This window comes from Leptosomus discolor, chromosome 8 (genome assembly GCF_034619465.1).
Source record: "Leptosomus discolor isolate bLepDis1 chromosome 8, bLepDis1.hap2, whole genome shotgun sequence".
In the NCBI taxonomy this organism is placed as follows: Eukaryota; Metazoa; Chordata; class Aves; order Leptosomiformes; family Leptosomidae; genus Leptosomus; species Leptosomus discolor.
Window position 1 is genome coordinate 36,741,479 of NC_141398.1, and position 23,091 is coordinate 36,764,569.

The 23,091-nt window shown below is 41.1% G+C and overlaps 1 protein-coding gene across 1 annotated transcript in view; it reads left to right on the top strand.

Moving 5' to 3' along the window:
- Positions 1-23,091, top strand: part of CDKAL1 (CDKAL1 threonylcarbamoyladenosine tRNA methylthiotransferase) — a 416,090-nt gene that overhangs the window by 75,157 nt on the left and 317,842 nt on the right. The window lies entirely within an intron of this gene.

Below are 23,091 nucleotides of genomic sequence, written 5' to 3' on the forward strand. Positions count from 1 at the left end.
CAAACAGATTTAGTACAATTAGCAAAAGCAAGTATTAGGATTTCTCAATGTTTCTTGTGCTGTTCTGCCATGTGCTTGTTTTGGGGATGTGATGTTCCTGCTGGGCTCTCAGCGCTGGCTGCCCCCTCTTTGCCCAGCCCAGGGTCACATACAAGAGAAATGGTCGGGAAGATAGAGGCACAGTTTTGGGATAGAAGGCTTTTTGAGGGATGGAGAAATTTGGACAAAACTAAGCTTGGTCTCACATTATGGGCATTTCCATGAAAAGCATCCTAAAACCTGTTTGAAAATGTCTTGCTGGTTTTAGCAGGATGAGGACAATGATTTCACCAAAGGAGGCCTCATTCTGAATACACTAGTGCTAAATTTCTAACACATGGGTTAAAGCTCCTTGCTTGATTAAACTCACTCTTCAGATTAGCAGATTAACCTCTAGTTTGTCCTCACTAGTCAGAGTATTTTCTGTTTATCTGCAGTTCAAAAAATAGGCTACTGAATAAAGATTTTAAAAATCTAGTTTGGGTTATGATGTGGAAAAGGAATAAAATCCACCTCTGCGTATAGGAATTTAAGGAATGTGAATGGTGGAGTGGAATTAGAATAGTAACAGTTTGCAGTTCAGCATGGCTGCAGGTGGAAAAGTCTCCTGCTGAATTTGCTGAAGCAAAAAGCTGGTGATGATTCATTAAGAGCTTGTGGTTCACACGGTGGTGAGATGGCGAACGACTGCTGGAACTGGAAGCAGCTGGAGACATTACAGTGTGCTTTTTTATGACTTCAAACAGTAAGCTAGGTGTAATTTCCTTTCCTTGGAAAAATGTCTGTGACTTCTCCAAGCAGACTGTGACCAGGAGTGGACTACTTTAGCTGCACTTTCTGGATTGCATTTAATTTGGGGGTGTGCGGTTGGGGTTCTTGCTGCCTCTGCCACCTGATATTCATCACTCTTCTGTTCAGGGATTTCTGGTATTTCTTTCTCATTGGAGGTAAGAGAATTAATTGCTTAAGCACTAAATGGTGTGCGAGAGACCAAGACATTTTAGATTTGGCTCAAATATGTAATAGGATTACTGAGAGAGGACGTAATATTAATTGAGGTCCATGGCAACAAGGTGGGACAGGATCAGGACAGATTTCTGGTTTGGTTTGCTTGGCCTGAATACAGAAGAGGTGAAAAAGGCCTTGGCATGTTTTGGGGGATTTTTTTCTTGCTTTTCTGAGCATGTATCTAGTGGATCAGAATGTTTTCAACAAGCTCCTGAAGAAGAGAACAGGAAATTGATTCTGCTTCCCGTTTACAAAGGGTTTTTGGTTCCAGCAAGGCTAACTTTTTGACTTTTTCAATGGGACAGGTGTTGGGCTAAGTTGGAAATAAAACTTTCCACAGTAAGTGATCACCTGCTGTTTTAAAAGTTTCATTATGAAAGTCCTAGTAAGAAGTGGAGATTGAGAGCTCTTTTTAAAATGGGGGAAAACCAGATATTTTGCTCACATGTATGTATAGAAAAGGTATATGGTGCATATTAGAGTGACAAAAGGGTATGGGTCAGTAATAGAAAGAGGTGCTCTTGTTAGCTGGTTTTAAGATGGGTTATATGAGATTCACAGAATCAGTGTTTTGCATATTGTATGACTGCCTGTGTTAACAGGTGTTGTACCACTTTGGGGCAGATGAATTGAGCAGAAAAGGTGAATGCCTTGGGTGCTGGAAGCAGGTGGTTGATAGCTTTGCATGTTTATCTCATTAACAGCATGTTGGCTGTTGTCTAGCAGGCCTGACTTTTCCTGGGGAGGGAGCATAGGCAAGCACACAGAAACTTGCTGTAGCAGGATTGATGCAGAAGTCAACACGATCTAAACTTGCCCTTACTGACAAGTGTGGGTTTTATTTGTTTTTGATTCGAAAGACTATCTACTAATACTTACTGTGTGTTTGTCCTAAAACAGAGAGTGCTTGGCTGTCTGGGTGAGCTGGAATGGAAAAAGCATCCTCTTGCATGCTTCTGGAAGCGGGAAGTCATGTTATGGACTATGTTAAACGCTAGCTCAGGAAGGGCAAAAATAATGTTGGGGATTTTTCTGGTTTGTCTGTATTTGGCCAAGCTCTTGCTTTTTACAATGAGTTTTGTTGTGATTTGTGTCTCTTTGTCTAATGCATGGCTGTAAAGCCTTAGCTGGTATAGTGAGGTTTTATTTTGGTGTGTTTAGTCAAGGGAAGTTGGGATATTGCCAATGTGATACAGCAGTTCACGTTATCAGCTGCTATCTTGACCCTCAGTGCACCGCTCTTGTGAGGGACATGAACAGGGATAACTGGTTCTTTTGAATTTGACTTTTTAGCCAACATTTCCTCTTACTTGTAAGCTTCTTTTTATCTTCCATGAAGAAACAACAGAAGCACAGGCCAACAGCAAGAAACAGTTGACCACAGAATTGTTTCACTCCAATTATGTGTTTGAATTTGAAACTTTTCTAAGAGATAATGCCTGATAACTGCTTTTAAGAGGATAAATAATCAACCATTTTTTTAATGTTGGTTTTACAGCTCACAGCACAATGGAAACTGACCCCCAGTGGTGCCTCCAGCTACCAACATAACACAAATACCAACCAACAAAGTGTATACACATTTGCTCCAAATAGGGAAAAGCCTATTGTTTTTCTTGGGTGTATTGTAATTTATTAGCATCATCTCAAGGGAAATTAGTGGTGAAGATGTAGAGGCTCATTTTTTACAAAAGGACAATGTTAAAAAAAAGTTGTCTAAAATACAGCAGAAGTCATTGTAGAAGTAATTTGTGAATAGCTTTTATCATAGTGGATAGCATGTATTTTTCTCACAAAAATTTAATGTTTCCAGTTTTTATTTTGTCCTTCCCTGTGATTTTTTTAATGAAAACAATACTGTTAAAGTAGCCCGTTTCTGTTTGAATGCATTTACCTTTTACCAGTTGTCAAATAAGAATTTTTTCTCTGTGGAGCTATTGAGTGATACCTGTTACTCCAAAAAATGAAGGAGAGTCAGAAATGTTATTTAGAAAGATGCAACCATGGATGTATTCAAAGTACAATGAAAACTTCTCTTTCACAAAGCGGGCCCACAGGAAAGGTGGGGAGGGACTCTTGATCAGGGCCTGTAGTGACAGGACAAGGGGTAATGGTTTCAAACTGAAAGAGGGCAGATTTAGAGTAGATATCAGGAAGAAGCTGTTCATTGTGGGGGCGGTGAGGCACTGGCACAGGTTGCCCAGAGCAGCTGTGGCTGCCCCCTCCCTAGCAGTGTTCAAGGCCAGGCTGGATGGGGCTTGGAGCAACCTGGTCTAGTGGGAGGTGTCCCTGCCCATGGTGTGTGAGTGGGTGGAACTAGATGAGCTTTAAGGTCCCTTCCAGTACACACTATTCTGTGATTCTGCAGTCGTTTCAGAAAATAAATACCATCTCGAATCCTGAATCCAGGTTATGTAACTTGTTATACAAGGAAATCTGCAGAAAATGGATTTTTTATTTCAGATTGTCCTTAGCTTCAGATGCTGCCACTTTGAGGTGTAATTTCTGAACCTGAAATTAATCTTTCAGAGATTTCATGTTTTTATATTTTATATCTTGCTACTAGTAGCAGGTCTCTTGTTTAGCTGGTATTGGACACATTTGTTACATGAACTGTGTTGGACTGCACCAGCAAAGACATCTGGTACAGGAAGCTCTTTTCAAGATAAAGACCATAAAATCTAAAGATTTGTGAAATGCAAATTGAAATTGCTGAATTTTTACATGAGAAGTGGAAGCTATGTCTTTTAGTTTCTGTATTGCTTCTGTACATATGAAAGTTATGTGGCCTCTTTTGGTCCCATTGCATGTAATTGCATTTGTGCCCTGTGGATTTTCTGTGTATGCATGCATGTAACATACCTGTACTCAAACATTCTAAAAAACAGATTAAATATGTGTTTCTGCACAGGCTTTGTTTTGACCTTCCCTCTGTGGTTCAGCAGAGTTGCTTCTGATTTAGTCCTGAACTAATCCAATGTCTGGAAATTTGGGCTTCAGAATGTGATAACTTTGTAGGATTCACTGTGTGTTGAGATGCTGAAATTTATCTTTTGAAACACAGATAAATGCAGTCTCAGTCTGGACAGTATAAACTGATGTGAGCCGAGGTGCTCGTTGCTAGTGCACAAATACAGGCAGACGATCAAGATGAGCCCAATTCACCTTGCAGGAGGTGGGGTGGAACACTTGCTTTTGTTATTGTGTTTAGTAATTTATGAACATCCCTTGAAGTGGAGCTTGGATGAGGGGCTGAAGGGAAAAATCAACATAATTTCTAAGCCGCTTTGCAATAGGAAAAGAATTTCTAGTATTTACTGTGGAAATACTGTGTGGGCATGAAGATAGCAGCTCACCAACATAGTTTAGGTACAGATCTCTAAGAATCCAGAGGGCTAGAAGGTGACATTGCTAGTGGTCCTGGCCTGTTGTAGGCATTAAGGAAGAAACCTCCAAATTTGTCAGTCTTTTCTTTGATGGTGTTAACATGTCTTTTTTTTTTATTATTATTATTATTTTTATTATAATACAGAAATCCAAATGGCAGCTCAGTTCTTACTGGCTTTATTTCTTTGTTCCACTAACCAATGTGCTCAGAGGAAGGGGATTATTTGCTTCATATTTGAAATACATTGGTTTTCAGTGTTAATGGCATAATATGAATTAAATACAGTGTTAAAATATCTCTTGAGCAACATGTTTTTAAGTCAACAGTTCATATTCTTTTACAGCAAGCAGTGCATGCTCTTCAGTTTGTGGTTTCCATTTCTGTTTCACAAAAGATACCGGTTAAGCATGTTTGTTACAAAATTTTTAAGTTCGGCTGTTGTGAAATGCTACTCTACATTTTATGATTATTAGAGGAAGCACATTTAATTAGAATAGATGACTCTGTTGTCATTCTTTACTGAGACTGTGGCTGACATGCAGTGTGCCTTGCTTGAATTTCTTGTGACTATTGCTCAGAAACCACATGCTAAGATGACATTGTCATATTCTAAGAAAATTGTCAGGGAGTATGTTTTTATTGAGGAGATGGGCTGTAACTGCCTTCCTCCAACATCCTCAGATGTTACTTACATAATGAGGTTTCCAGCTGGAGTCCATTGCCTGGTGCAGTATTTCCATGTGAAGACAGGAAAACATCTTGAGTTGCCCTATTTCTCTTCTCTTTCCCCTGCTCCCTGCTGGAAATGTCCTGATGGCACAGCTGCTACCAGCTTCACCCCCTGCCGAAGATGTGGTGTTGCTTTACGGCTTCAGGAGCAAATGGCAGGTGGCAGGATAGAGGGCGCAGCCTTATTTTGTTCTTTCAAAATGTGCTTCAAGTTGTGGCTGATGCTACGTGTTCCTTTCCCGCCTTTATCTTCCCTGATCAGGACAAGCTGTTAAAATAACACTGCTTTGGTGCTCTTCTGTTAACTTTTACCAACTGTCCTGAGGATTTGGGGTATCCAGATGTTTGAAATAAAATTAGGAAATCATTACAGCGATGTGTGAGGGTTTTGTTTGCTTCTTCAGTGCTAATTTGTAATGCATTTCTCTGTATTTTTGCTTGATTTCTAATTTTAATATGTTTACAACAGGGAGAGACAAACCTTTTCAATATGACAGGTTTTTTTTCCTGCTTGAATGATAATGAGAAGCTTCTAGTATGTTTTAATGAGGTTATTTTTTTCTCAGCCTTGAGATCTGAAGTTGCATAATAGGATCTTTGTTACTGACTCAGTAAATTTGGATTTTTTTTTTTTTCTTTGACTGGCTTTTTTTTAATAAGGAAGCTTATCTATTGCAGTGATGGGGACATGCTGAGCCATTGACCCAGCCGTGCTTCTGCAACCATCAACTGCACAGGGATTCAGTTTCCATTTCTCTGCAAGAACAGGCAGTGCTTGTTTGGTTTTACTTTTAAAAATTGCTCATTCACTTTGCACTGTAGGAATATGCATGCTGCCTTTAGATGTTAAAACACTCCACTTATCTATGGACTGGAGCCTGTGTGTGTAAGAATTGTAGACTTATGCTTATAGAAGGAAAAACATTGATATGTGAATGCAGAAGGAAGAGGGGCATGGCTAGTCAATTTTACAAGCTGATCTGTTGGAGTTGTAGCATGTTTCACTTGGTGTTTGCTTTTAAGAGATGGGAGAGATTGCTTCTGAATTGGAACCTGAAATCCAAATTGAGGATTTTTGCAGAACCTCTCATTAGATGAGTAATTCCACTTTATCTTTGACTTAATATCTGGACCCTCTGCAGGAATTAATGGTACAGTATTGTGGTAATAGTGCAGCAGAACCTAATGCCTTATGGGGAAAGTGGTTATATTTTGAAAAAACTCACACAGTTTCATGGCTGCTTACTCAGAAGCAATGAGACATGTCATCAAGCCATCCAGGGAGATCTGGACAGGTTGGAGAGGTGTGAACCTCATGAAATTCAGCAAAGCCAAGTACAAGGTGCTGCACCTGGGTCAGGGCAATCTCAAGCACAGATGCAAGCTGGGTGATGAGTGGATTGTGAGCAGCCCTGCGGAGAGGGACTTGGGGTGCTGGTGGGTGAAAAACTGAACATGAGCCAGCAATGTGCGCTTGCAGCCCAGAAAGCCAACTTCATCCTGGGCTGCATCATGAGCAGTGTGGCCAGCAGGTTGAGGGAGGGGATTCTGCCCCTCTGCTCTGCTCTGGTGAGACCCCACCTGCAGTGCTGCATCCAGCTCTGGGGCCCCCAACACACACACAAGAAAGACCTGGACCTGCTCGAGTGGGTCCAGAGGAGGCCACAAAGATGCTCAGGGGGCTGGAGCAGCTCCCCTGTGAGGACAAGCTGAGAGAGCTGGGGTTGTTCAGCCTGGAGAAGAGAAGGCTCCAGGGAGACCTTATAGCAGCCTTCCAGTACTTAAAGAGGGCTACAGGAAAGGTGGGGAGGGACTCTTGATCAGGGCCTGTAGTGACAGGACAAGGGGTAATGGTTTCAAATGGAAAGAGTGGAGTTTTAGGTTAGATATTGGGAAGAAATTCTTCACTGTGAGGGTGGTGAGGCACTGGCACAGGTTGCCCAGAGAAGCTGTCGCTGCCCCCTCCCTGGCAGTGTTCAAGGCCAGGCTGGATGGGGCTTGGAGCAACCTGGTCTAGTGGAAGGTGTCCCTGCCCATGGCAGGGGGTTTGGAACTAGGTGATCTTTAAGGTCCCTTCCAACCCAGACTGTTATGTGATTCTATGTCCATGTGTTGTGTCCAGCAGTCAGGTGCCATGATGCATGTGTTCAGTGGTAGTACTCATGGGATGACAAGAGGAACATGTTCTTCGTTCTTAGGTTGGCTTTCGATGTGCCTTTTGTATTCTGTAGAGTACCTATCAGGTTAGGGTCTTCAATTTTTTTTCTCTCCTGTGCCATGCCTGCAAGTGTTAGGGTTTGCTTAGTCTACTTCTGTCCTTTTCTGGGGTATCTTGAAGCTTCAGCGATTCTCTTCATCTTCCTACCATCATCTGTTAGTGGCTTGAGTGTTTATTTTAGTGTGGGCATGGACTGTACCTTATTCTAGGCTACCACTTGTTTTCCTACCATGGTGTCCTGAGAAGATGTGTACAGAGGTGCTGTTGATCTGGGTCACCTGTGAATTCATGTGTTGTCAACACATGTCTTTTTACATCCCTCCTTCTGCTGTCCCTTCTGACACTTTCATGCCTGTGCAGCGCCGTTCATTCAATAGTCATACCAGTCCTAACATTCTTACTGCAGATCTCAACAACAGACTGTGGTAAAAAGATACTTGACTAAGAGTGGGCGTGTTTTAATATTATTTTATTGAGTTTTCCATTATCACATCTGAAAGTTGCATGTTTAATTCTTTTCAAGAGGTATTTTGTGAATTAAATAGACATTTTGTATAACATAGGCTGCTGCTGAGTCAGCAAAAAATCACAAATAGAAATCAATTAATTCACTGCAGTTACCTAGTCAGGACCCTTGTTGTTGTTCAGTTTTTGAAATCTGCTGTGACTGATGCACCAAGTTCCTGGAACTGAGGTGAGATAAGAGAGTTTTCTTTCAGCTGAGTTGGTACTGACTGAAGGGATGTCTCTTGCAAATCACACTGCTCAGCTCAGGGCTCTGTGCATCACTTGTAACTTTTTGGAGTCAGTGGAAGGTTATGTTCTGTCTTCCCCATCATCCTGCTTACCTTTAATGACAGGCTACTGCTGCTGCCATGAGAAGAATTTCAGAATAACAATCTGGTACTTTTTCATGCTTTTCAAAAATGTCAACAAGCAAAACTTGTTATTTTTGTTTGGGAGTAATGAGTAATGCCTTCAATCAAATCCTGTTGGGTTTGCCTCTGAGGCATGTGGTGTTAAACTTAATTTTCCATCTTCTCCATGTAACACTTAGAAACAAGGAAAAGAAGCAAATTTTAGTTTTATTTTTGTTGGAATTATGAAGTTTAGTTGCCTATTTCTAGTTGAAATATTGTGTCTACTGAAAGCTGTCACGGCGCCAACATTAAAAGCACCTCTAGGACTCCTGTGAGGTCCCATGCTGACCTGGGGTCACTAGGTTGTGTGTCCTCTCCTGCCTAGGCATGGTTTTAAGCATCTATCCTATTTTTCTAAGCTCTGTTTCAAATCAATATCAGCACGGCTGATGTCCCTGCAGGTGGGGGAAAAAGAAAAAGTATTATTAACAGGTTGCCAGACTAGAGTTACAGCAGCAGTGAAGGTGAATGTGCTTGTGTTTGTACATCACAGTAACTGTTTGGGAACTCTGAGACAGCTTTTGAAATAAAGCAGCTATCTTCAGTTGAAACAGCTCTCCGTGCCTGCAGATGAGCAGCTTCACCTCTGCTTCTGGACCTCTTACTGAGCTGTTTTACAAGGCCACGCTCTCTGTCACCTGTATAACCTGTCCTGAGGATTGAAAGGAGAGCTGAGAATGTCTGAAGTTCAAAACCAACCACACTTAAATGACATACATTATTAAATACCCTAATATAACTTCTAATACTTTGTTTCCTAGGAATCCCAAGGCTTTACAAGATGAATACCTGGGTATCAGAAAGACTTAGGTTAGATCTGGATTGTAGGGAATTTGTATTGTAGATGGAAAACAAGAGAACACTCAAAATAGCATAGGACCATTGCTTTCTCTACTGTGTTTAAACAAAGTGCATTAATTAAATTCATGAAACTGTTTAAATGTTTCTTTAACTTAAAACAAACACGTTTGTTTATAGTTTTTGATAGTTGATACAATTATGTTAAATTATTCTGTTTCTAGATATTAGCATCCATGCAGGTTGAGAAGTTAGATAAGTACAACTGGATTGTACAAGTGGGGATCTTTATCAGTTGTTCCTAAGGTCTCTTGGCTGTTTTCCTTGTCTGAGTTATTTATGTTCTGGGCAGTCCCCCATAGCCAGGTGATGACTAACACAAATAGTCCCTCTTCATCTTTGAGGGTTATCCAAATTCCTTGCTGCTATTGCACGTGCAGAAAATGATAGTTCTTCATGTAGTTTAAGTAGCCTCATTTATTCATTGCTTTACTCTTCACATAAGCACGTGTTAGTTGTGATGATCTGTGCATTTGTAATGTCCATAGTTGTCTGCTGAGACATACAGCACTTCACAGTTGGAAAAAAGAAAAAACCGCCCCTGCAAAACCCAAACAAAAATACCAGACAACAAACCAACACCCCTTCCTCTGAACCGGTAATAATGGCAATCAAAATAAATACTGCTACATCAAGTGCTGGAGCTTTGTATATTACTTAAAAAATGGTTTTAAAATATATAATATATTAAATATATATGCACGTGCGTGTGTGTGTGTATATATATATCTCAAGGTTCCTGATTATGTGCTGGCTTTATACCACCTGAGGATGTTGTTAGATGTCTCTTTGAGAGCAAAATTTTCCTTTTATAAAAAGTGGTATAGAATCATTAGGTTGGAAGAGACCTCTAAGATCATCAAGTCCCACCGTCAACCCAACACCACCATCCCCACTAAACCGTGTCACAAAGTGCCACATCTACACATTTTTTGAACACCTCCAGGGATGGTGACTCCACCACTTCCCTGGGCAGCCTGTTCCAATGTTTGACCACTCTTTCAGTAAAGAAGTTTTTTCTAATATCCAATCTAAACCTTCCCTGGCTGAACTTGAGGCCATTTCCTCTTGTCCTATTGCTTGTTACTTGGGAGGAGAGACCGACCCCCACCTCACTGCATCCTCCTCTCAGGAAGTTGTAGAGAACAATAAGGTCTCCCCCTCAGCCTCCTCTTCTCCAGGCTGAACAACCCCGGTTCCCTCAGCCACTCCTCGTAAGACCTGTTCTCCAGACCCTTCACCAGCTTCCTTGCCCTTCTCTGAACTCACTCTAGCAATTCCAGTATCATTGGGAAGGATTAAGGAATTAAATTCTTAAGAAGAGTGGTCGTGTCTGTCCCCTGCTCCTGCTTCCTTATGGATCTGAGGGAGCTTGATTCTGGGGGAGTTACACAATTGTAACTCTGTAGCTGGTATGAAACATAATATATTATCTTGAACGTGGTCTTCCCCTACTGTAGTGAGACACTAGTGAAGAGATAATTAAAGTAACTTCCCACTGTGCCTTCCAATGTTACCTGGAAGCAGAGGTATTGGGGTGATAGGAGCCACAGCAGTAGGAAACATGGGGAGCTTTGTCAGTGATTACGATGATCACTTGTTATGGCAATTTCCAGAGGAAGTCATGCATGAGTCATAAATTACAGGTAAGTTTAGTACTCAAAATATTTTTCTGTAAACATCTGCACGATTTCTGCCTTTAAGGTTTACTGTGTTGGGAGGCAATATAAAATTTGCATCTATACTTAACTCTCAATTGAAAATATATTCAAAATATGGAGGGGAGGGAGTACCGTTAAGGTGTATACAAAATCCACTGGAAACTACGACGGCCATGCCCTAATGCTGAATTTAAATTGTTACTCTGTGTTGATCTAATCTTTGGTATTATTAATTTTTGAAAACCATTAATGAAACTTCTTGGCATTGAGCTGCCTCCATCCTGTTTGCTCACGTATAAAAAAGAATCCCAGATAGCTTGCAGATGTGTCATGGTAAAGGCTGGAAGAAAGACATTGAAAAATCCCCATGCAGTAATTTCTAGAGGGTTTCTCAGTTTGATGTAAGCTTGCTTCCTGAAGTAAAGTGATCTCAGGGTGTAAATCGCAAATGTATTTAACAGCTTTGTTTCCAGAGCTGGGAACTTAACTCTGATCTCAAGGTAAAATTTCCTCAAAAGGTGCAAACTTAAACTGTCTGCTCCTTAGCTCTTAATTTCCCATGGCTGTTAATTCAGAAACACTCGCAAAACTAGTCTTAAACTGTCTTGTCAGATTAAAAGCAGAAATTATTTCTGGTTTGTGGAAGATGCAGCAAGCACCCTGGTTTATCGATGTTTAGCTTGTGCCAAGGTGATAGATGTCAGGTGATTGCAAGAAGCAGATTTCTGTGGGGAATGTCAGGTCTCTGCAACATGCTGTACTGACGCCAAGTTATTTTTTGTAAAAAGCAGCTATGGAACATGTATTTTAAAAGAAATATTAAGGAGGTTGTGATAGTATCTTCTGTGGCACTAATTATGTAGGAAAATACTAGATTTTCTTTCAAAGCTCATGCTGTTCACTCCTTGTTAGAAATTGCACAATATTTGGGCAAAATTTCCATGTGTGGTGGGCTTAGAGGAGGGCAGACTTCTGCTTGACATGAAGTATGGTAAATCTATAAACACCTCTGCGGTTCTTTGAGGATCAGTTCCTTCATTCAAACATGATGGATATCAGAATAAGAACTGGTTTCTACTGTTAACGTGTTGGGAAAAGATATTTTTTATTTCAGCATGTGATCACAAATGCTTCTAATTGGGAGCAAGTAATTTTTCTTGTAAGGTGTTCTCATAAAATATGTTCAGAGGCAAGTTTTTACCAGTAAGTGATCTCTAGCTAAATATTTAATAGTGGTTTGGTGGTTTGTTTTTTTGGTTTTTTTTTTGGTTTTTTGTTTGTTTTTGTTTGTTTGTTTGTTTTTTGTTTTTTTCAGGGAGGATGTGTGTGGTGGTAAAAATCAAGTGTGGACAAATATTTTAATAAAAATGTTTCTTTTCTATTTGTATTTCATGCCTTCTGTTATGTCATAGGAGAGAGCTATTTAAGCAGTGTAAAAGCCAGCATGTAAAAGTACAGAAAAACAGGAGAGTAAACTTGAAATAGGAACGTTAATGGCTGCTTTGCTAGATACAGAATGACTGAAAGGGAGAGAAAAAAACCCAAACCAAAGTAATTATGTTTTATTCATGGAGTGTTTTACTGTAATACCACCGTTTTGTCTGGAGTCTGTTGACCTGATGGTTTCAGTCAAATTATGTTAGTCCCTAGTGCACATCAAAACCATCTCTGATGGTTTAAGGTGTCACTGTTTCTATGCTGGATGGTAGCGCACCTACAGCAGAATTAGCAGAAGAAAAATCTGTATTAAATTTTCTTATAGTTTTCTTCAGTTCTTTCAAGCAGTTCTTTAGTTTTCTATAAAACCCAATATAGGGAATGCAAGTTTGTGGAGTGAAGGACTAGGGTCACTTTGTAGGCTTTGTAAATTGAGTTCTGCCTGTCTTATAATTTCAACCCCAGAGCTTTGGTCAGTAACCATCTCTGCACAGCCTTCACTCTGTATCAGTGACAGTTCCTTTCTCTCATGGCTGCAGGTGTGCGGCTATAAAGAGTATTGCTGAATTTGCAATATCAAGCACTCCAAAGTGAAGATTAAAATGAAGAACAGCTATGCAGCCTCCTCTTTCTTTACCTTACCACGGTTCTTACGAAATGATTACATGCTGGCGTTTGCAGGAGGTTACTGCTGTGTTCGGTGCTGTGGTACAATTTCCTTTGCACATTCTGAGGTACCTTTTACTGGTATCTAAGGGCTTCCTTATGGCTTTTCTGTGCTTCCCATCACTGTGATATGCAAGCGCTCTACACAAATGGCTTGGTTTATTTTCACAGTGTTCTTTGTGGTCAGAGCTTCATGGTATTCCATTTTTCTTTTGGTATGGAGACTTAGCGAGTGGGAACAGAGTCAAAAGTATCCCTAAGTTCGGTCATCTGATGTGTGAATCCCAAAGATTCGATGCTTCTGAATGTTTAGCTGTAGCTGTGACCTTATATGGCCAGTAGGTGTTGGTGGTAGCTGCTTCTGCAAGTCAGATGGGCACCACCCAGGGCAGAGTGTTCCCAAAGAAATGTAGGTACAATTTAGAAGTATAAATTAATTCTAGAGCAGAAACATCCTTCAAAAGTGGGTTGTCTGTGGGTTTGTGGTTTTAGGATTGTTTTTTTGTGGTGGTGTTGGGGATTTTTTTGGGGATAATCTGGCATCTTTACTAGGAGACTGTTTTCTGTTTCTGGAGTCCACTAAATTGTGTAATATCCAGTTTTTGCCATGACTGTTAGGTCATAGGAATTACAATTGCCCTCATCACACAAACAGGGGAAACCCACCCTGTTCAAAACCGGATGAGAGGGAGTCCTGGGGAAACGCATGAGCCCATATAGTTGTGTTGGCAGTGCACCGTGATCAGGCTGTAAGGGGGAAGGATTGATGTGGAGGGGCAACCTTGAAGGGGGTGTGCAGGAAAGGTGGGGAGGGACTCTTTATCAGGGAATGTAGTGATAGGATGAGGGCTGACAATTTCAAACTGAAAGAGGGGAGATTTAGACAGGATACAAGGAAGAAATTTTTGACAATGAGGGTGGTGAAACACTGGCACAGGGTGCCCAGAGAGGTGGTAGAAGCCCCATCCCTGGAAACATTCAAGGCCAGGTTGGATGGGGCTCTGAGCAACCCGCTCTGGCTAAAGATGTCCCTACTCACTGCAGGGGGTTGGACAAGATGACCTTTAAAGGTCCCTTCCATCCCAAACCATTTTGTGATTCTATGAAAACAAGCCAACAGCAGTTTGTGACATGACCCCGCACTGGTGCATTGCTGTAACCTCTTTCCCAGGCTGCTAAGCCAGTTGCTATTTCCCCTAACACTCTTCTCTGGTTCACCTCTACTCTGCATTTACGTTGTGCAATTCATCTGTTGCTTGAATGGTTGTGATTCACTGAAAGCAGAAGGGGCAGAGGCTCTCTGCTGTCTGTTTGGGTAGTTGATGCAGCCTGCTGCATCCTGGCGTTGTGTTTGGGAAGGCAAGTTGTCCCCTCTAGACATGCTCGGTACAGTCAGAGTCTCTGAAGGATGTGGTTAAAATCTGTGCTTTCTGCTGAATGAATGCACCTGCAGTTTTTCAGAGGCCTGTGAGCTGGCCAAATCCGAGGCTTTTTTCAGAGGCAGAAAGCACATGTTTCATGAAAACCTGTTCTGCTGCCCATCTTGAAATTCGGTTATTAAAAAAAGTCCTCCTATATTTTTAAAAATCTTTGGCAAAACACTGTATATCATCATACTGGGTCTTCAGTCTTTTTCTTGGACGAGAGCTATGGTTTCTGGAGAGTTATGATTTTGTGCTGGAGTTCTACAACTAATTAGATACTCTAGAAATTTCAGCCTGCTGGAGCGGAGGGGTTTTGAGCTGAAAAATAAGGTATCGCCAACTGTTAGAATAGACTTTTTGCAAGAAAGCTAAGAAATACAGCTGTTAAGTAGTACATGACTTTAGTTTGAGAATTCTAAAATTCTTTTTAAATGATAACTAATAAAACAATTATATTTCTACAAGGAGAAACGTTGAAGTACATAGCCTGCATGTTCAGTGACTTCAATAAAGGAGAATTATCCAAATCTAGCCTTAAATGATTCAGGCTCAAAAAAATAACCTGAAGGGTAAATTACAGGAATGAGTAAATCTTCTGCAGCTGGTTTGCTAGCGGTTGGTGTACATTTCTCTAATGTGGAGAGCTCCGAGCCTGTTGAGGCAGACTGCAGGAGGTGTACCCAGGAGCGAGAAGCAGTTTGGAGTGAAGCCTGGGTCACTCTGCCTGGTACCTGCTTTTGGCAGACGTAAGGCCAGGAGGTGTGGAGGTGTTGGAGTCCCTCTGGCTGCCTCTCCTGCCCCCCGCCTCTGCCCCCGCGGGCCGTAAACCCAACCGCTTGGCAGGTGGTGGAGGGAGATAGTCAGGGCTCGATGTTCTCCTGCAGGTGGAGGCAGGGTTAGCAGATATGCTTTGTTTACCAGATGTTAATGGTTTCTTAAGGAAATAGCTCCATGCCTTCTGGAGCAGAGTTTCACAACTGAGTGGGATAGTTACAGCTCAACAAATTGCATTTTTAAATACTGCCTCATTATGACTAATTAACAGGCTGGCTACTTGCATCACTCAGGAACAACTAGAACAACAGTGGCTTGAAGTGTGCCTGTAGAGCTAGTTTTTGTGGACCTTTAGATGATAAAATGGGTAAAGAAAGTGCGATGGTGTCTGTTTTGGTTTTTTTGCTGAACTTTTAAAACCATCACGTTATTTTAAGGATGAAATCGAGAAACGTTCCCAAAGTCATTGCTGACACTTTGCAAATGAGACTAATGGGTACGGCTCAGTTTAAATCAGGAAAACTAACTACTCCTTGATACACTTATCTCAGTAGTTGTAAGGACAACTTTTAATATGTTTTGGTCTTTTTCTGCTTCAGTTGCACTTCGGTGTGGAAGGCTCACTGAGCTCGAATAATGAAAGAAAAATCTGCGTCACCTTTCATGAGTTAAAGTTTAAACAGCAAGGGTTAACTGTCTACAGACTAGGAGAAACAAAGGAGGTTTCTGAGCCTTGCACCTGTCAAAGGCTGGAAATAATTGCTGTTCTAAAGCAAAAAACCCCAAACACAAGCTGTACAGCAGCTGCCAAGCCTGGCATGTTGGATGCATGCAGGTACTTGGGCCAAGCAAGTTGAGGAGGACAAAGCTTTTGGTGCGCAAAGTTGAGATGTGTTTTGTCGTGTGGAAACAGTGGGCTACAGGTGTGAGGTTTGCGCTGGAGGGATGGTCCAAGACAGTCACGAGGGGGGGGCTGCACTCAGGTGGGAGGCAGCGAAAGCCTCACTGTAACTTGATTTGAATTTGGCTCAAAGCGTTTTTCTGTGTAACAGGCAGCCTCTCCCCTCACGGACCCTCCCTCGGTTGTGTCTTCAGGTCAGAGGTGCAGCCTTCCTCCGCAGTAATGAGCCGCATGAGGGAAATTATACATGTTTTCTTCACTCTTGTGTAACAGGAATGAGCGAACAACGCGCTAACATTTTTCTGGAGACATGAATTGGCTCCCTTGCTTTGCTGAAATTAATTAGCCATGTGCCGCTTCATACTACTAGAAGTCCGTTACTGAGCACTTCAAAATTTAGCAAGACCAAAAATAATATGGACACTGGAATTTGAATGCTGCTCATGGTTTAGTTCAGCCCTAATTGATAAGGTTTTTAAAAAAAGAAAGTTTTCTGTGGTTTCCAGAAGTTTCTGTGTCAGTTGGAGAACCAAACATTGCAGTAACTCATTAGTATTGAAAGAAAATCTAAAACTTAAAATGGTAGGACTGGTAGTAATTTACATGCGGTGGGACTGAAAGCTGAATTACTCCCAGGAGTCCTTGGTTAAGGCATGTGTTTGTAACAGCTTATGCTTTATCCTGATAATTCATTTTGATATTAAGCTTCTATAAAATGTAATTAATTTTATATTTCCTTGGTCAATACAGGTAATTTTAGGATGCTTGTACTTTCCATTATTTAAAGAAACAAAAAAGTGGAATTGTCTGATAAATCTGTTGTAGTTGCTCATACTAAACAAGGCAGGAGTAAACTGTGTCAAGGTTTAGCATGGAAATAAGCTGTCAGTCCCCTTCCCTCCACTAGGGCTGGCTCTCTTTCTGTGGAAAATTACAGTATTTTAGTAAGTAATGAAACATGATCTGTTTAGGTGGTCTGAGAGCACCTGGACACCTAAAGTGAGGTGGCCCAATAAATATTGGCTCTCCATGTGGAGTTTCTTACTGTATCTTGGAAAGCCTGGCTGCTAAGATGGACAAAAAAAGGAGAAACTCTGGGTTTCAGCTGTTGTGAGATGTCGTGAGGAAAAGGGCAGCTGTGCTCTCTGAAGGGTTTTTAGCTGTAAGTGACACAACTATAGGTAGTTTGGGAACAAGGCGAACGTTCAAGACTCTGAAATCACCAGTATTCTACCTAGGTGCCTGGCTGTGGCTTTGTCTGGTAGGCTTCTTGGGGCATCATCCATGGAGTAGTTTATCTTTGTAGCTAGCATGAGATTTAAAAATGAGAATACTGGTAGAATTACTTCAGACCTTGAGAAACAAAACTGTACTTACGTACTTAATTACATTTTGTATAATCAGTGTCTAACAAATATTGATGGAATTAGTCTGCTCTGTGAGGAAGGAAAGTTTTCTTTTAGGAGAATCAAGGAATTAGAAGAACTGACAAAGGTCCCATAGGAAGTTGGTGGCAGAGCTAGGAAATCGACCCAGTTTAGCAGAGTCCCACTGCAATGCTTAATCTAGCAGCATTAAGGGTTGGTTCGTTTGTTTGTTCGTTACTTCTCTGTATGCCAGAGCTTGCAGCTGAATCCAGTCAGGTTTTTAAGACTGAATTGTATTGTATATCCTTATTTTAAAAGAAAAAACACAGACACAGGGGAAATTTCTTTGTCTTTAATAACCTGTATTGAAGGATCTTATATTTACTTCATGCTAAGAAAAAAAAAAGCCTTTTTCTGCAGATTGCTTGGCTAGTATTCGTTATCATGTTAATTGAGTGCATCTTGATTTAACTGGTAGCTAAACCGATACAAAAGCTGTATGCAGACAGACCTAGCAGAGCAAAGAAGTGCTGTTGCTGGTCTGTGCAATCACGTGCCCCTTTGACTGCTGGCTCTTACATCCTCTGTTTCTTCTTGCTGTTCTAAGTCAGTTTATGTCTTTTCTTCACATGGTAATCCCTATAAGATGGGGATGCTGTGTTTCGATACCTTCATGCAATTCAAGGACAGTAAAGTCCTGCTCTGCTTTACTGCAGTGAGACACTGAGCAACAGCAGCAAAGTGGGCTGTGAGGCCACATCACTCTTCATCTCCTCATCATCCTTGGTTGACTTTTATTATTATGTTAGAGAGCTCAGACAGGGGTCAAAATGGTTCCCCTTCTCCATAGATTTAGTGTTTCAGTGTTAAATGGTTTGTCTAGGTCTATGACCATACTTTCAGTTAGATATGGGAGAAGCTTTTTTACCTCCTCAATCCTTGTTTTAAGAGGACGTGGTCTGCGCGTGCCATTCCTGTGTTAGAGCAATAACAGGGCAGCCTTGCCTGTATACTGACACTTTCACTGCACCAACCCGCAATTTTTGGTTATACAGATAATAAATATCAATTGAAGATTATTAATTTTGAATGTATGATATTTAGCGCTTCATGCCTGGCTATTTGCTACTTGTTTTTTACACAAAGAATTTAACATACTAGTCAACTGGTCTTAATCTTTCATACTTGTAACAGTGTGGGACCTTCCACTTCTGTGTGCTTAGCCAAAGACGTACTACATACTGTAAATATTAGCCTGTTTGCTAGTTTTTTAATTAATAGTGACAGTCTGGTCACTGTAAGTGATCCTGTGAAGGTGTATGATCGTAATGCATATAGTAGGGCTTCTTGGGTGTTGATACTACTTGACTTTTTTTTTTTTTTTTTCTCCGTTGCTGTGGATGATGGGATGAAGAGCATCCTTAACAAGTTTGCACGTGGCACTAAAGGGAGGGCAGTGTTTTATGGTAGAGCAGCCTGTGATGAGGTGGGACCTCAGCAAGCTGGAGGAGCAGGCCAACAGAACCTCAGGAGGTTCAGTGCAGACACATGTACCTTGGATAGAACAGCCCCATGTAACAGCATGGACTGGGAACTGATTGTCTAGGGAGCAACTTTGCGGGGTGGGGTGAGTGTGTTTGTGGTTTTTTTTTAAAAGAAAATAAACCTGGTAGACAACAAATGGATTCAGTGGTGTGCCCTTGAAGCAATAAAGGCCAACAGCTCGACTGCGTTAGCAGGAGTGCAGCCAGGAAACTGATGGAAGCAGTTATTCCTGCTTACCGTTTGGGGGAATGGAGCTGAAAACTGTGACTGGTTTTGACCTCCTGAAGACAGAATGGATATCAGCAAGCTGGAGGGGATCTATCACATGGCTGCTGAGATGAGTGGAAGGCTGGAGATGAGATCTCGTTGCTGTCTTCAACTGCCTAATTTGTAGCTACGGAGAAAATGGAACCCATATTTTCTCAGAGGAGCCCAGTGATAGGACAGGAGGCTGTGGTCTGGCAGCAAGACCTTGGTGTAAGAATGGGAACAATGGGAGTAATGATTTTATTGTAGTTTTGACTGGTTATAAAGGAAAACAATGCTTGTGGTGAGAGGGGATGAGTAGCAGGAACGGGTTGCCCAGAGAGGCTGGATTCCATCTTTGCAGAGTCTCCATCCTTGGATATGCTCAAAACAAAACTGGTCAACTTTGGGTTTCATTACTGAACTTTGGAGTTAGACCACCTTTAAGCAGGTGTTAGAACTGGATGGGAAGTTGAGGGAGACTCTGGAGATCACGTCTGACTGGAGTTTTTCTATGGTTCTGTACAGCTACCTTGCTGATGAAGGGTTTTTGAAGACATCTTTTTATATGACTGTATTAACCTGCCTTATGCCAAGGCACTTATAACAAAAACTTGTTTTTTGAGGACAATGTGCCAGTCTAGCTCTGGAGTGTGTATGTGTGTGTACATATATATAATAATAATAATACATATATATGTAATTTCAAGTGATTTTTGGGGGAAGAGCTTAGCTGACTGTGAACAGGAGAGGGGGTTTTGTTTTCTTTTGACTTCTCTAGTGTCAAAGAGCAGAGCCAACAAGAGCTGGTTTGGAAAACAATGCTCCTACAAATAGAAATGCTCTCAGTGACAAACTACTTGTTTGCTCACACAGCTAGTCTGGAGCACTGCTCTTCCCTTGTTTGTTTTTGTTCAAAAGTCCAGATACTTGTAAATTGTCTTTGCCCTTTTCTTAAGAAAAGAGGATAGCAGGATGGAAGCATATATGCTCTCAGGTGCTCTCAGTAAGGCCAGAGTGCCATGCTGGCTGGGGAGACATGATGGTAAGATTGAAAAAAGTTAAGCCAAAAAAAGAGAATAGGATCAGTAAAGAAGATAACCATTTACATTACTATTACATGTAGACATTTTCTTCCTAAAAGTACAAATTCTCAAATGAAGTTACTTAATCCTTAAAGCAGGAACTTCAGAGAATAATTTGTCATCTTGAATGTTTAAGTGCTTTCTATCCCAGTTTCAGGGATAGAAACTCTAAAGGAGGCAGTTGGACTAGGTGGTCACTGTGGGTCCCTACCAACTGAACTATTCTAAAATATTCAATACATCTTTGTAAGCTTGTTTCTGGCTCTATGGCTAGAGAATTTGTTTCCTTAAATGTTAACAAGTATGAAGCCTGTAGCCGTGCAGTTGGTGGGGTTTATGATACCCATTCCTCTCTTTTCTGAGCCAAGCGTTATGCCATCCTGTCTTTAAGTGTTGTCTCAAGGTAAACTCCTTCGTATCTGGAATATAATCAGCTATTGTTGTTTAATTCTTTGTTACGGACTGATGTCAAAGTAGAGGCTTGCTCAAAAACAACTTATATTTTAATGTTGTCTCTCCTCTATTTTTTGGTACTTAAATAAGGCTTAAAAGGAAAAAAGTTGGTGTCTATTTGTGTACCCAGCCCTCAAGGACAGGTGGCTGATCTGATCTGGCATGCACTTAATGATTTAAATCACAGTGAGTGACTGACAAGCCTGACCTGAGCCTGAGAACTGAAAGCTGGCCTTCCACCTTCCATTCCTTGTAAGCACCGTCGGGCTGCAGCTCTGCCCCAGACAGCACTTTGGGGCGAGCCCGTACGTAATGAGCTACATGTGTGCCCTCTGAGAGGAGCAGAGATACAGGTCATTTGGCAAGAGCAGAGAGTATGTGAGACTGCCCCTTCCTTTTCTCCTGTCCAGACTAAATGTTAGAGTTACTGCCATATTTCTAGCTCTTTTCCTCTCCATCTTTGTGCAGAATGCTTTGCTATAATGTTTCTGGGCATTTGTACAACTTACTAAAGTGTATCTTCAGAATACAGTTAAAACCCGACTCACTGTCTTTAGGATCAAATAAAGATATTTGTGTGCACCTCAAGCTACAGTCTAGGCAAGCAGTTGTAAGCCCTGTGTCTTGTCAGCAAGTGTCCTCCTGTTTTTTGTCAAACTAGTGCATGTTGAGCCTTACAGCTGCAAGGAATAAAAGGCAACGTTGGGCTGAGTCTGCACAGGTGTGCAAACACAGTGTTTGCTTACTCTGTTTGCTGAAATCTGAATCCTTCACTCCTCAAACTATTTGTTTTCCCCGGAAAACTACGTTGTAGTGTAATGTGTATAATGCCACATTAACTATCATGTAATAGGTCTGATCTCTGTGAGAAAAAGGGGTGATTTTTAATTTTTTTTTTGGCCAGGAAGACTAACTGTCACTAACAAACTGCAAGACTCTATGCCACCTTGATCTAGGACTGACAAAACCCACATTGAATAAACACTTGTGCATATGCCATTTCCACTGGAATCTTGTCTTGCTACCATTCCTTGAACTAGTGGTCTTCAGGGGAAAAATTACCCTTGCTGTGGCTTAAGAATTGCAAGAATCGCATTGATCACCCCTGCAGCTAAGGTTTGTTAGCTGCTACGGGCTCTGATCAGTGTGTAAATGCATTGTGGTTAAGTGTTGCTGTTTGCCTCATAGAGGTTGTGCTGTCTGTTTTTTGTCAGGTGCGTGAAAGCAGAGAGATGGGCGTGAGCTTGTTACTGTTGGCGAGCTGTCTGTCCCCTCCCTCCTGTAACCTCTGTATTACAAGTTCACGAAGGTGGTCTGTCCTCAAAGCATCTTCCTTTCCTTTGTCTTAGGTCCTGCTTGCCTGACTCCCAGACTGAGGGTTGTGGAGGGAAGTTTAAGTTCACAGGCAGAAATACAGCCCTTTTGTCCCATGTGCCCCTTGCAACCCTTGGTCTATAAACTCTCCTGTAGAATTTTTCCCAGTTACCAGAAGTTATTGTAGAAGTAACAATCCTAGGTGTTCTCATGCAACATGGAGATGTTAATTTCTTGACAAGAAAAAACAACCAGGCATTCACTATTTTTTTCTTTTTTTCTTGAAGAAAGTGCTATTTGAGTTGAAATAAGTATGGTCTTTTTGGGGCTTGGCTTGTGTATCCGACAGAGGAGTGTGGTGCTATCTTAACGTAGCAAACGCTTTATAATGTTCAATTTTATTACACTGCATTGCTAAAAATACTGTAGCATGGGTCTGGGTACCAAAACTGGGATACAAATTTCTTACTAAAATAACAATTGAAATATATATAAATATTTTACATAACAGGTGAGGAATTAAAGAATATAATCTGGTAGATTATAGTGATTCAGTATTTCAACAATACTCATGTATTATACATTTCCATTAAATATCAAAGAGATTACATAACTTTTAAATTATCCTTCTGGTGCCTCTTCTATGGATGTAGGTAGCTACTCAAGTGAAAGCAATGGAAATTAATAGCATTGCAATAGAAAAACAACAGATGGAAGACATCAAAACCAATACAAAATGCTAGTGACAAAGTTCTTCTTATGATGCCATGTAATTTTATATGTTGTTATTGTCTCTGCATGTGAAACAAGTTTTGACTGTTCTCAGATTAGTAAGCTTATTTTAAGAAAAAAATATTCAAATGTATTTTTAGGGGTGTAAGAACAGCCCAAGCTTCTGCCTCTGATTTTCCATCCTTTATCTCTTTCTCCTAGGTAGCAAGCTTTTTAGTTCATGACCTCTTCACTTCTGCGAGTGGTGATGCCTTTTATTTAAAAATAAATAAGAAAAAAATCCAGAAAACAAAACCCCAAACCGAACAATACCTTGTAGCTAGGGA